Source organism: Cydia amplana, chromosome 6, assembly GCF_948474715.1.
Source record: "Cydia amplana chromosome 6, ilCydAmpl1.1, whole genome shotgun sequence".
Lineage (NCBI taxonomy): Eukaryota > Metazoa > Arthropoda > Insecta > Lepidoptera > Tortricidae > Cydia > Cydia amplana.
The window spans coordinates 6,841,188-6,854,044 of NC_086074.1; positions in this window are offsets into that span (position 1 = coordinate 6,841,188).

Consider the following 12,857-nt stretch of genomic DNA (forward strand, 5'->3'; position numbering starts at 1 on the left):
TGAAATTTGGTATGTAAGATAGTATTAGTACACAAACAACAAAATAATTCAAAAACTTGAAATTTTTTGCCCCTAAGGGGGGGAAAGGGGGGTGGAATTTTGTATGGGAAATCAATAACCGCTGAACCGATTTAGTTGAAATTTGGTATGTAGATAGTTTTTGTAATGTGGAATGGCATTGAATAGTTTTCAACCCCAAAATCACCCCGAAAGGGTGAAAAGGGGGTGGAAAAGGGCGTTAGGGGAAAAGGAGGGTTGAAGTTTCTATGGGGAATCAGTAAAAAGCAGATTGTATAAAAGATGCCCCGAGGTACGTATTTCAGGATTTTTAATAGTACTTACCTTAAATCACACGCGCAACCCTTTAAATTAGGGGATGGAAGCAACTTACAAAAAGAAGTGAAATCCCACCAAAAACATTTTCATGTAAAATGTTGCCAAGACGAAACCATAAGGCTCGCACTGACAAAAAGTTATCAGATCTCTTGTAGAGCCAAGCTTCTAACTCTACAAGTCCTAACTTCACAAACTCTACACCTTAGTCAAAATATGTGGCTTGGCCGTTTCGTTACTCCAAGAACTATTGTAGTATAAAATAATGAATAGTGAATACATTTTTCACCTTACGTCCATGTGACAGTAGCGAAACGGTCAAGCCACATATTTTGACTAAGGTGTAGAGTTTGTGAAGTTAGGGCTTGTAGAGTTAGAAGCTTGGCTCTACAAGAGATCTGATAACTTTTTGTCAGTGCGAGCCTTATGGTTTCGTCTTGGCAACATTTTACATGAAAATGTTTTTGGTGGGATCTGTGCTTCCGGTAGCCTTACGACGACTTACTTAACACTAAACCAAAGGCGAGCCGACGCTAAAATTCTTATTTTGACGTAAAAACGACAAAACTATAACATTACAGTACTATCATGTAAAGGAGTACCTATATAGGTATATTATATATACGCTTCCAGTGACTTTGCCGATCCGGTCTTTGGTCAGTCTCACCACTGCTTATTAATTATGTGACCTAGTGCCATAAAGTGCCCCAGTTTGGGACGGTACGGTGTAATGTGAGACAGCCTTTAATCTGAGACCCTGCAGCCTTGCATGGCTCGCCATGACGTGTGTAATCCTCCCCGTAATACGCTCTCCGTGCCTTCACCGATCCATTGTTGGCCTTTGATCGGGAGTATTTTATATACTCTGAGTGAATACAGCGTTTAAGGGCTTAATGTGCTTCGGCGATGAATTGTAATGCGAAGCGACAGCGACATTATCAATAATTTATGGTTCCTAATCCTTTTGATTCAAAGTGTTTTAGGAGGCATCTATTTTGTTCAAAATTGGATTTCTCAGTGATTTGTCGCATATAATTATCTTGTCATTGACTATACACATTTATATAAGTCATATATTGTAGGTAACTTAATGAATTATTAATGACTGATTTCGCGTGATAGTAAAACCTGCACGTTATGCTTTTACATTTTATTTATAGTATCAGCAGACCAAGACAAAGACTGCGGCCTCGGTGCCTTCTTGTTTCTCTACTTAGTGTTAAGTTAACCTACTAGCAGTTAACGCTCAGCGACATAATCGCCTTAGCGGCGGAAAGCTTTTTCTAAGTACGTAAATTGTCCACACAGTTAACGAAATATACTTAAACCTTATTGTAACGACTTAAGGTCTATTCATGGTCAGTTAAGTACGAGTATGTTGCTGTTAGTCGTTACGGGCACATTTGCCGTGGAACTATTTTTAGCCGGCTTAGTGGTGCATTCAATCTGCCAAGTGTGCGGGAGAATCCCCGTTAGAGGCTAGTGTTTTGTTTATGTTTATTGTTGGGAAAATAAACTAATCGAAAACATTGATAAACAGCTCGTTTTCGTTTTTTGTAACACATAATTTAGGTACTCTGTTTTTTATGGTTTCGTCCTTGAAGGATGTATATCACAAAGCTTACGCTGTATGTCTGTCTACCAGCGAGCTCTATCCCAAGAACCATTGTAGGCGGCCAATTGAATGTCTTAATCTTGTTTATTTTTAATAATTCAACTAGCCCTTTAACCTTGAACTATTAGTGGCCTTCTCACAGCTCATTCGAGAAAATATGGTGGATAATACCATACGTGTACACGATTTTTACCAATTCTGCGAATGTATTTTTAATGCTCAAATTCGCACGCGCTGGCCTGGTGATCTATTTATACCCTTATTTATTATATGGCGAGGTCGCCTTAAGCACAACACTTTGTTTTCCATGTAGGTAATCTTTCCCGGGGGATTAATTTTGCACAACTCTCGGACAATGTAAAAGAAAAACAATGGCGTGGCGTACAAACAGCAACACTCTTAACTGTCCATCGGTGGACCTTATGCCTTTTGTAATAAGGTTTACGAACTGTCCATTAACAGTGTGGGCGATAGTACGTAATAAACATTCGCCCGAATTTCTAATTAGTTTCTCGTAGCAGTTTTTTTGTGACTTTTCTTTTTTGACCTTTATTTGATCTCAGCCTTTGACTGTATATATATTGTAGTCATTTGAAAATTAAGCAATTATTTCTATTAAATCTTTAAATTAAGGCGATTTTTAAAAACCAATCCAGTGAAAGTTCGTCAGAGGGATACGAATGTTTGATGCCTTTAACACAGATAATATAACTTAAAAAATAAAACCGGAAACTTTTTCAATTTCATTGTCTGTTTTATGTGCCCAAGATTAAAAACCTACTTAAATGATCTTGTTTTGATGAAGGCTCACTTAATGTGTTCTACATGTGTTAGATATTAGTGTGAGCAAGATTCACTGAGATTGCTTAATATCAAATCAATATTAAATCACGATGTTAGCTTTAACCGGTTGCGTAGTACCGTAGCTCACGTATGCCATGTTGGAGACCGTAGCACCGGCTGTGTTTTCCACCTCGTAGCGATTATTCGTAGACATTACACCGTCGTAGGTCGTCTGGTGCTGTATCTAAATGGTTACAAAGTAACCCACCGAATCCTACCCCGAGAAGACTCACGCCTTTATGTCCCCAAAATTAATGTTTACTTTATATTATTTTATACGTGCCTATGTAAGTTTGTTGCCCGATTTAAAATTAAATAAATAAGTTTACTAACCCTCGCTTACGACTTTAAATAAATAAAGTAATTTCTTCGTAGTAAGTGATTCACAATACAACACTAAAACTACATTTTTACCGCTTATGTTCCATATTTCTAAATTCCTACTTAGCTTCAACAATTTACGGCGCGATTCGGGAAATGAATTGGAGATTCACTAGATATGAAATAGTAAAGATATGTGACGTTCCGTGGCAAAAGGTACCTTATGGCGGCTGGCGCTTACGCTATTATTAACGCCGCTCCAATATTCAGCCGGGGGGCAATGGTACCTTTTGTAGTGGAACGTCACATATCTTTACTATTTCATATCTAGTGAAGCTCTAATTCATTTCCCGAATCGCGCCGTTAGTCTGCGCGTTTCATCAGCATATATTATATAGACAAAATGGCCCCTTCTGGTGGTTCAGTAGCAGTTAACGTGCTTAATATATTTGTTGAAACACGAGCCGAAGGATTATGTTCGTCGAAAGCTAATTAATCATCGCAATGGTTATTGCTTGCGAATGACGAATAACGAGTGGTTTCGAAAGAGTAATTAGCGCAAACGGATTACATGTACGTACTATTCTATCCTAATTTATTTCCAAAGTGGAAATGTTTTATAGCAGGCGTGTCGTACAAATAATATCCAATAATATATCTGTATGAATTGAAGCGTTTATTACTCAATTTTATTTTTACACACTTTTATTTAGCTTCACCGCGTATATTATACCGGGTGTTTCCTGTAACACGAGCAAATAATTAGAATACGTACTGTCTGTCTGACCATTTAAGATAATTTATTGTAAATCTAAAAGCGAGTTTCTGTATTTCCTAAAAATGACCAAAGTGTATTCAAATCATTTAATACCTACTTATTTAATAGCAGTCCGCAAAGGCCATGTGAGTGAGTAAAACATAGTGATATTAGAACCAAAATTAGTATCCTATCGTTCATTTATGGACAGTTAGAGTTTTTGAAACAAGAATACATTATCAAGTAATATTCACGCTATAATTAAAATCATATACTGGTTAATTTATTTGATTAATTTCACTGTGATTACTTCATATTCGGCGGTAATTTATATTCCAAAGGAAAACGTAAATTTCCGGACAAGTAATTTGGGTCGTTAATTGAAAGTGACCCACTTCTAGATGTCGTTCCAGTCGCTTACCCAGCATAGTCGAGCGAAGTCCAAGGTTCGGTGAATGCTTTCCCATCGGGTAACAACTATAAATCAAATTATTATATAAAATATTATTATCTACAAACACTAATCGCAAATTATGGCCAGCAAAAGTGTTTTTAGAATGATTATTTGTAAAAATGCTATTATTGGGTAATAATAACATCCGACTCGATTTTATAATGACATTCGAATTTCGAACATTTGAAAGGAAATGATTTTCAGTCCGGATGACGTTTTTTTCGAAAATAAATGTTAAATAATTGCAAGCGGTATGAATATATCGTAGAAAGCTGATAGTAACAACGTGTGTAGATAAATCAGTGTATGTATATAACTGTACATAATTAGGCATTAAAACAGTCCTAGTATCATATAATATTTAAAACTTTCGCGTTTTGAACACATATTAACTCACATTTATAGACGGGTCTAACGCGAAATTTATTCACATACCTTTATTTACCGACGTTTCGACACAGGTTTCATTGGTCATGGTCGCGGCCAACTGATGTCCCAGCAAAATGTCAAAACAGAGATTTGTGCAACTACCCGACGAAAAGTGTATGAAAAAGTTTGGGGTAGACATCACATTTTCAAACCACCCACTACACATAATGTTAATTATTGTCAATAGTCCGACATGCAACACCACGCGACCATGACCAGTGAAACCTGTGTCGAAACGTCGGTAAATAAAGGTATGTGAATAAATTTCGCGTTAGACCCGTCTATAAATGTGAGTTAATATGTGTTCAAAACGCGAAAGTTTTAAATATTATATGATACTAGGACTGTTTTAATGCCTAATTATGTACAGTTATATACATACACTGATTTATCTACACACGTTGTTACTATCAGCTTTCTACGATATATTCATACCGCTTGCAATTATTTAACATTTATTTTCGAAAAAAACGTCATCCGGACTGAAAATCATTTCCTTTCAAATGTTCGAAATTCGAATGTCATTATAAAATCGAGTCGGATGTTATTATTACCCAATAATAGCATTTTTACAAATAATCATTCTAAAAACACTTTTGCTGGCCATAATTTGCGATTAGTGTTTGTAGATAATAATATTTTATATAATAATTTGATTTATAGTTGTTACCCGATGGGAAAGCATTCACCGAACCTTGGACTTCGCTCGACTATGCTGGGTAAGCGACTGGAACGACATCTAGAAGTGGGTCACTTTCAATTAACGACCCAAATTACTTGTCCGGAAATTTACGCTTTCCGTTGGAATATAAATTACCGCCGAATATGAAGTAATCACAGTGAAATTAATCAAATAAATTAACCAGTATATGATTTTAATTATAGCGTGAATATTACTTGATAATGTATTCTTGTTTCAAAGACTCTAACTGTCCATAAATGAACGATAGGATACTAATTTTGGTTCTAATATCACTGTGTTTTACTCACTCACATGGCCTTTGCGGACTGCTATTAAATAAGTAGGTATTAAATGATTTGAATACAATTTGGTCATTTTTAGGAAATACAGAAACTCGCTTTTAGATTTACAATAAATTATCTTAAATGGTCAGACAGACAGTACGTATTCTAATTATTTGCTCGTGTTACAGGAAACACCCGGTATAATATACGCGGTGAAGCTAAATAAAAGTGTGTAAAAATAAAATTGAGTAATAAACGCTTCAATTCATACAGATATATTATTGGATATTATTTGTACGACACGCCTGCTATAAAACATTTCCACTTTGGAAATAAATTAGGATAGAATAGTACGTACATGTAATCCGTTTGCGCTAATTACTCTTTCGAAACCACTCGTTATTCGTCATTCGCAAGCAATAACCATTGCGATGATTAATTAGCTTTCGACGAACATAATCCTTCGGCTCGTGTTTCAACAAATATATTAAGCACGTTAACTGCTACTGAACCACCAGAAGGGGCCATTTTGTCTATATAATATATGCTGATGAAACGCGCAGACTAACGGCGCGATTCGGGAAATGAATTAGAGCTTCACTAGATATGAAATAGTAAAGATATGTGACGTTCCACGACAAAAGGTACCATTGCCCCCCGGCTGAATATTGGAGCGGCGTTAATAATAGCGTAAGCGCCAGCCGCCATAAGGTACCTTTTGCCACGGAACGTCACATATCTTTACTATTTCATATCTAGTGAATCTCCAATTCATTTCCCGAATCGCGCCGTAAATTGTTGAAGCTAAGTAGGAATTTAGAAATATGGAACATAAGCGGTAAAAATGTAGTTTTAGTGTTGTATTGTGAATCACTTACTACGAAGAAATTACTTTATTTATTTAAAGTCGTAAGCGAGGGTTAGTAAACTTATTTATTTAATTTTAAATCGGGCAACAAACTTACATAGGCACGTATAAAATAATATAAAGTAAACATTAATTTTGGGGACATAAAGGCGTGAGTCTTCTCGGGGTAGGATTCGGTGGGTTACTTTGTAACCATTTAGATACAGCACCAGACGACCTACGACCGTGTAATGTCTACGAATAATCGCTACGAGGTGGAAAACACAGCCGGTGCTACGGTCTCCAACATGGCATACGTGAGCTACGGTACTACGCAACCGGTTAAAGCTAACATCGTGATTTAATATTGATTTGATATTAAGCAATCTCAGTGAATCTTGCTCACACTAATATCTAACACATGTAGAACACATTAAGTGAGCCTTCATCAAAACAAGATCATTTAAGTAGGTTTTTAATCTTGGGCACATAAAACAGACAATGAAATTGAAAAAGTTTCCGGTTTTATTTTTTAAGTTATATTATCTGTGTTAAAGGCATCAAACATTCGTATCCCTCTGACGAACTTTCACTGGATTGGTTTTTAAAAATCGCCTTAATTTAAAGATTTAATAGAAATAATTGCTTAATTTTCAAATGACTACAATATATATACAGTCAAAGGCTGAGATCAAATAAAGGTCAAAAAAGAAAAGTCACAAAAAAACTGCTACGAGAAACTAATTAGAAATTCGGGCGAATGTTTATTACGTACTATCGCCCACACTGTTAATGGACAGTTCGTAAACCTTATTACAAAAGGCATAAGGTCCACCGATGGACAGTTAAGAGTGTTGCTGTTTGTACGCCACGCCATTGTTTTTCTTTTACATTGTCCGAGAGTTGTGCAAAATTAATCCCCCGGGAAAGATTACCTACATGGAAAACAAAGTGTTGTGCTTAAGGCGACCTCGCCATATAATAAATAAGGGTATAAATAGATCACCAGGCCAGCGCGTGCGAATTTGAGCATTAAAAATACATTCGCAGAATTGGTAAAAATCGTGTACACGTATGGTATTATCCACCATATTTTCTCGAATGAGCTGTGAGAAGGCCACTAATAGTTCAAGGTTAAAGGGCTAGTTGAATTATTAAAAATAAACAAGATTAAGACATTCAATTGGCCGCCTACAATGGTTCTTGGGATAGAGCTCGCTGGTAGACAGACATACAGCGTAAGCTTTGTGATATACATCCTTCAAGGACGAAACCATAAAAAACAGAGTACCTAAATTATGTGTTACAAAAAACGAAAACGAGCTGTTTATCAATGTTTTCGATTAGTTTATTTTCCCAACAATAAACATAAACAAAACACTAGCCTCTAACGGGGATTCTCCCGCACACTTGGCAGATTGAATGCACCACTAAGCCGGCTAAAAATAGTTCCACGGCAAATGTGCCCGTAACGACTAACAGCAACATACTCGTACTTAACTGACCATGAATAGACCTTAAGTCGTTACAATAAGGTTTAAGTATATTTCGTTAACTGTGTGGACAATTTACGTACTTAGAAAAAGCTTTCCGCCGCTAAGGCGATTATGTCGCTGAGCGTTAACTGCTAGTAGGTTAACTTAACACTAAGTAGAGAAACAAGAAGGCACCGAGGCCGCAGTCTTTGTCTTGGTCTGCTGATACTATAAATAAAATGTAAAAGCATAACGTGCAGGTTTTACTATCACGCGAAATCAGTCATTAATAATTCATTAAGTTACCTACAATATATGACTTATATAAATGTGTATAGTCAATGACAAGATAATTATATGCGACAAATCACTGAGAAATCCAATTTTGAACAAAATAGATGCCTCCTAAAACACTTTGAATCAAAAGGATTAGGAACCATAAATTATTGATAATGTCGCTGTCGCTTCGCATTACAATTCATCGCCGAAGCACATTAAGCCCTTAAACGCTGTATTCACTCAGAGTATATAAAATACTCCCGATCAAAGGCCAACAATGGATCGGTGAAGGCACGGAGAGCGTATTACGGGGAGGATTACACACGTCATGGCGAGCCATGCAAGGCTGCAGGGTCTCAGATTAAAGGCTGTCTCACATTACACCGTACCGTCCCAAACTGGGGCACTTTATGGCACTAGGTCACATAATTAATAAGCAGTGGTGAGACTGATCAAAGACCGGATCGGCAAAGTCACTGGAAGCGTATATATAATATACCTATATAGGTACTCCTTTACATGATAGTACTGTAATGTTATAGTTTTGTCGTTTTTACGTCAAAATAAGAATTTTAGCGTCGGCTCGCCTTTGGTTTAGTGTTAAGTAAGTCGTCGTAAGGCTACCGGAAGCACAGATCCCACCAAAAACATTTTCATGTAAAATGTTGCCAAGACGAAACCATAAGGCTCGCACTGACAAAAAGTTATCAGATCTCTTGTAGAGCCAAGCTTCTAACTCTACAAGCCCTAACTTCACAAACTCTACACCTTAGTCAAAATATGTGGCTTGACCGTTTCGCTACTGTCACATGGACGTAAGGTGAAAAATGTATTCACTATTCATTATTTTTTATAATACAATAGTTCTTGGAGTAACGAAACGGCCAAGCCACATATTTTGACTAAGGTGTAGAGTTTGTGAAGTTAGGACTTGTAGAGTTAGAAGCTTGGCTCTACAAGAGATCTGATAACTTTTTGTCAGTGCGAGCCTTATGGTTTCGTCTTGGCAACATTTTACATGAAAATGTTTTTGGTGGGATTTCACTTCTTTTTGTAAGTTGCTTCATCCCCTAATTTAAAGGGTTGCGCGTGTGATTTAAGGTAAGTACTATTAAAAATCCTGAAATACGTACCTCGGGGCATCTTTTATACAATCTGCTTTTTACTGATTCCCCATACAAACTTCAACCCTCCTTTTCCCCTAACGCCCTTTTCCACCCCCTTTTCACCCTTTCGGGGTGATTTTGGGGTTGAAAACTATTCAATGCCATTCCACATTACAAAAACTATCTACATACCAAATTTCAACTAAATCGGTTCAGCGGTTATTGATTTCCCATACAAAATTCCACCCCCCTTTCCCCCCCTTAGGGGCAAAAAATTTCAAGTTTTTGAATTATTTTGTTGTTTGTGTACTAATACTATCTTACATACCAAATTTCAGCTTCCTAGGACTTTAGGAAGTACCCTAGAGGTTTTGATGATCAACAGTGAGTGAGTGAGTCAGTGACGAAATTGGGGTTTTTTAGATATTAATAAAATCTTAAGTATAAGAGCTATGCAATTGAAATTTTTTATGTTTAATAAGTCCATTATTGACATCATATCCCGAGAATTTTGTTTATCTGGTATAATCCAAACCCACGTTATGAGGGTTCAAAAAAACGACGAAGCGCTTCGAGAAAAGGTAGGTAGTGCCCTTGCGCTTCGCTTTGCTCGTCTTGGCGGGGGCACTACCGTGCCCCCAGATCATACAGAACGGACACGCACCGCCCCGCCCCGACTCGGATTACCTCGCCCCTCGACAGCAGTTAGCCGAGTTTTAGCCGCGCGCTCAGTTCGGTTAGCGACGCGATGACGGACGGAACGTTCAAAATGCCGGTCTATTGTGCTATGTACGAGTACCGAGTGTACCCTGTGTGTGTGTGTGTGTGTGTGTGTGTAACAACGTGTGTAGATAAATCAGTGTATGTATATAACTGTACATAATTAGGCATTAAAACAGTCCTAGTATCATATAATATTTAAAACTTTCGCGTTTTGAACACATATTAACTCACATTTATAGACGGGTCTAACGCGAAATTTATTCACATACCTTTATTTACCGACGTTTCAACACAGGTTTCATTGGTCATGGTCGCGGCCAACTGATGTCCCAGCAAAATGTCAAAACAGAGATTTGTGCAACTACCCGACGAAAAGTGTATGAAAAAGTTTGGGGTAGACATCACATTTTCAAACCACCCACTACACATAATGTTAATTATTGTCAATAGTCCGACATGCAACACCACGCGACCATGACCAGTGAAACCTGTGTCGAAACGTCGGTAAATAAAGGTATGTGAATAAATTTCGCGTTAGACCCGTCTATAAATGTGAGTTATGCTATTATGAAATTCGCTTTCAGCTCGTTTCATTAACCAACACTCGTAATCGTATTTATACATATAGCAGTCACATAAACTACTATTTTAGCAGTCATACTAGGTACTACTATACAATACATTATATAAAGTGAAATAGCTGTCATACACGAAAGTGACCGAGGCCTCCAGTTCCCATGGGCTGGTATATAACGACCGCCGTTTATTATTATAATAAATGACTGAATGCATCTAAGATCACGTTAGACTAGATCGACTGCGATTCGCCCGGGCAACGAGACCCCTTGGCCAGGCAGGTACCCGACCCGAGAAATGAGGCGCCGTTTATCTGATACAAGAAATAGGCGGCGTTGGATCATGGAAGGTTTTAGGAGAATATAACTGCCAGGATAAATACCAGATTTTAAATCAATAACTTACTTTAAAGGCTGCTGTTGTAGAGTATTGTTTACAATGTAATCCACAATTTGACGTATAATTTTTATTAAGAAATAGGATATAATTGTACACTAAAACCTATGGGATGTTCTCAATACGCTCAAAAACCGCGCTATAGCCTCGTAAAACCCAGGGCAATTATGGCGCTTTTGAATTTGGAACTTTGTTTTATTTCTATACGAGTTCAAAACTCGAATTTAATTTGTACTTGTAAAAGAACACGGGGACTTGAGGATAGATCGAATTGATACATCCATCTTACACCTGTCGAAATAATATGTCAGACAATGAAATATGCAGACTTAAGTGTAGGTAAATAAAAAAATGCATATGCCGTAGCCATGTTGAATCCTCTCACTCGGACGAATCGAATAGGTCACAATATTGAAAACAGACGGGTACGGTCAGACACACCAATAAAGATGGAATTGGTTCGTCTGTCGCCGTTACACCGACTTTCTCTAAATCGAAACCAAATAGATGCAACAATAATGCAGATTGAATTGAAAATAAGTTATAATAACAATAACATTTTTTGTAAGAAGTGGTATTCGAACACTTCCCGCTCTTACGTATTACTCATATAATATGTGGCCAAGATTTCCAATGATAACTTGGCAGAATCGGGAGTATAAATTTATACTACCCTACGCCCGATGGAAACTTGGGTTTGAAGTTTATTTTAATTGTCTTCTTGACTCAAATTCTTCGACAGAAATGTAACAAAGTTAATAAGAATAACATTGATTTTACGAATCTGTACGGATATGATGGTCGTTCTTGTCTACGTGACAGCGTGATAAAACGGTGTCCGTCACTTTCTTTCCCACGGTGTTAAACAGTGACAGTTATTTTATCACGTGGATAAAGATGGATAAAGCTATCCATAATAGGCTGGCAGGTTGATATAAATAAAAGCTTACGGAGTAAATAACTACCTAACCTACTTCTATTTTTTTGTTTGGGATTGACATAAGCTTAGTTTTTTGTGATTAAGTAATTAAATCAATTATAATTATTTATAATCTCGTACTCGTAAATTACAAATATTTCCAATTCATTTGTACGTGGCGGATCGGATCGGCCACGTAAAACACAGAATCGTTAAAAGCGTGTAAAATAAATAATGTGACTTTTTAAAATACCATAGTCATTTTACCAGTACCATTAATATGGTCGGACAAATATAACTCTGCAGCGATTATTATAGCACAGACGTGCAAGTGTTATTTTAAACGTCAAACTTCTACGAAATTATGACGTTTAAATAGGTAACATTTGCACGAGTTGCACGTCTTGTGCTATAAAAATTGCTGCAACGTTATCTTGGTCTTACTCTAAGCGCAAATGTAAAAAAAATACCCAATGTTTCCCAAAAATTCCGCTCTGTGACATTTTGTACACATAATATTATTTATAATGAGGAAAGTTCAAAAAATGGTAAGGATTGGAGGAGACTCTTGTAAATCTTATTCTTTTGTTTCTTTTTCTTGTTTTAAGATATTCTCAGAGGGATAGATGATTTTTTAACTGAAGTCTGTTGCTTTATCTTTCGATGTCTCTGTTTTTATTTGACAAAAATAACCTTTGGTTATATCAATGAGCGAACGAACTGATTATATTATCGAAATATTAAAAATACCTCCCATAAAATGCAAAATACATTGCATTTTATGTATGTTATTCATTTTAAAACAAAGAGTCGTCTTG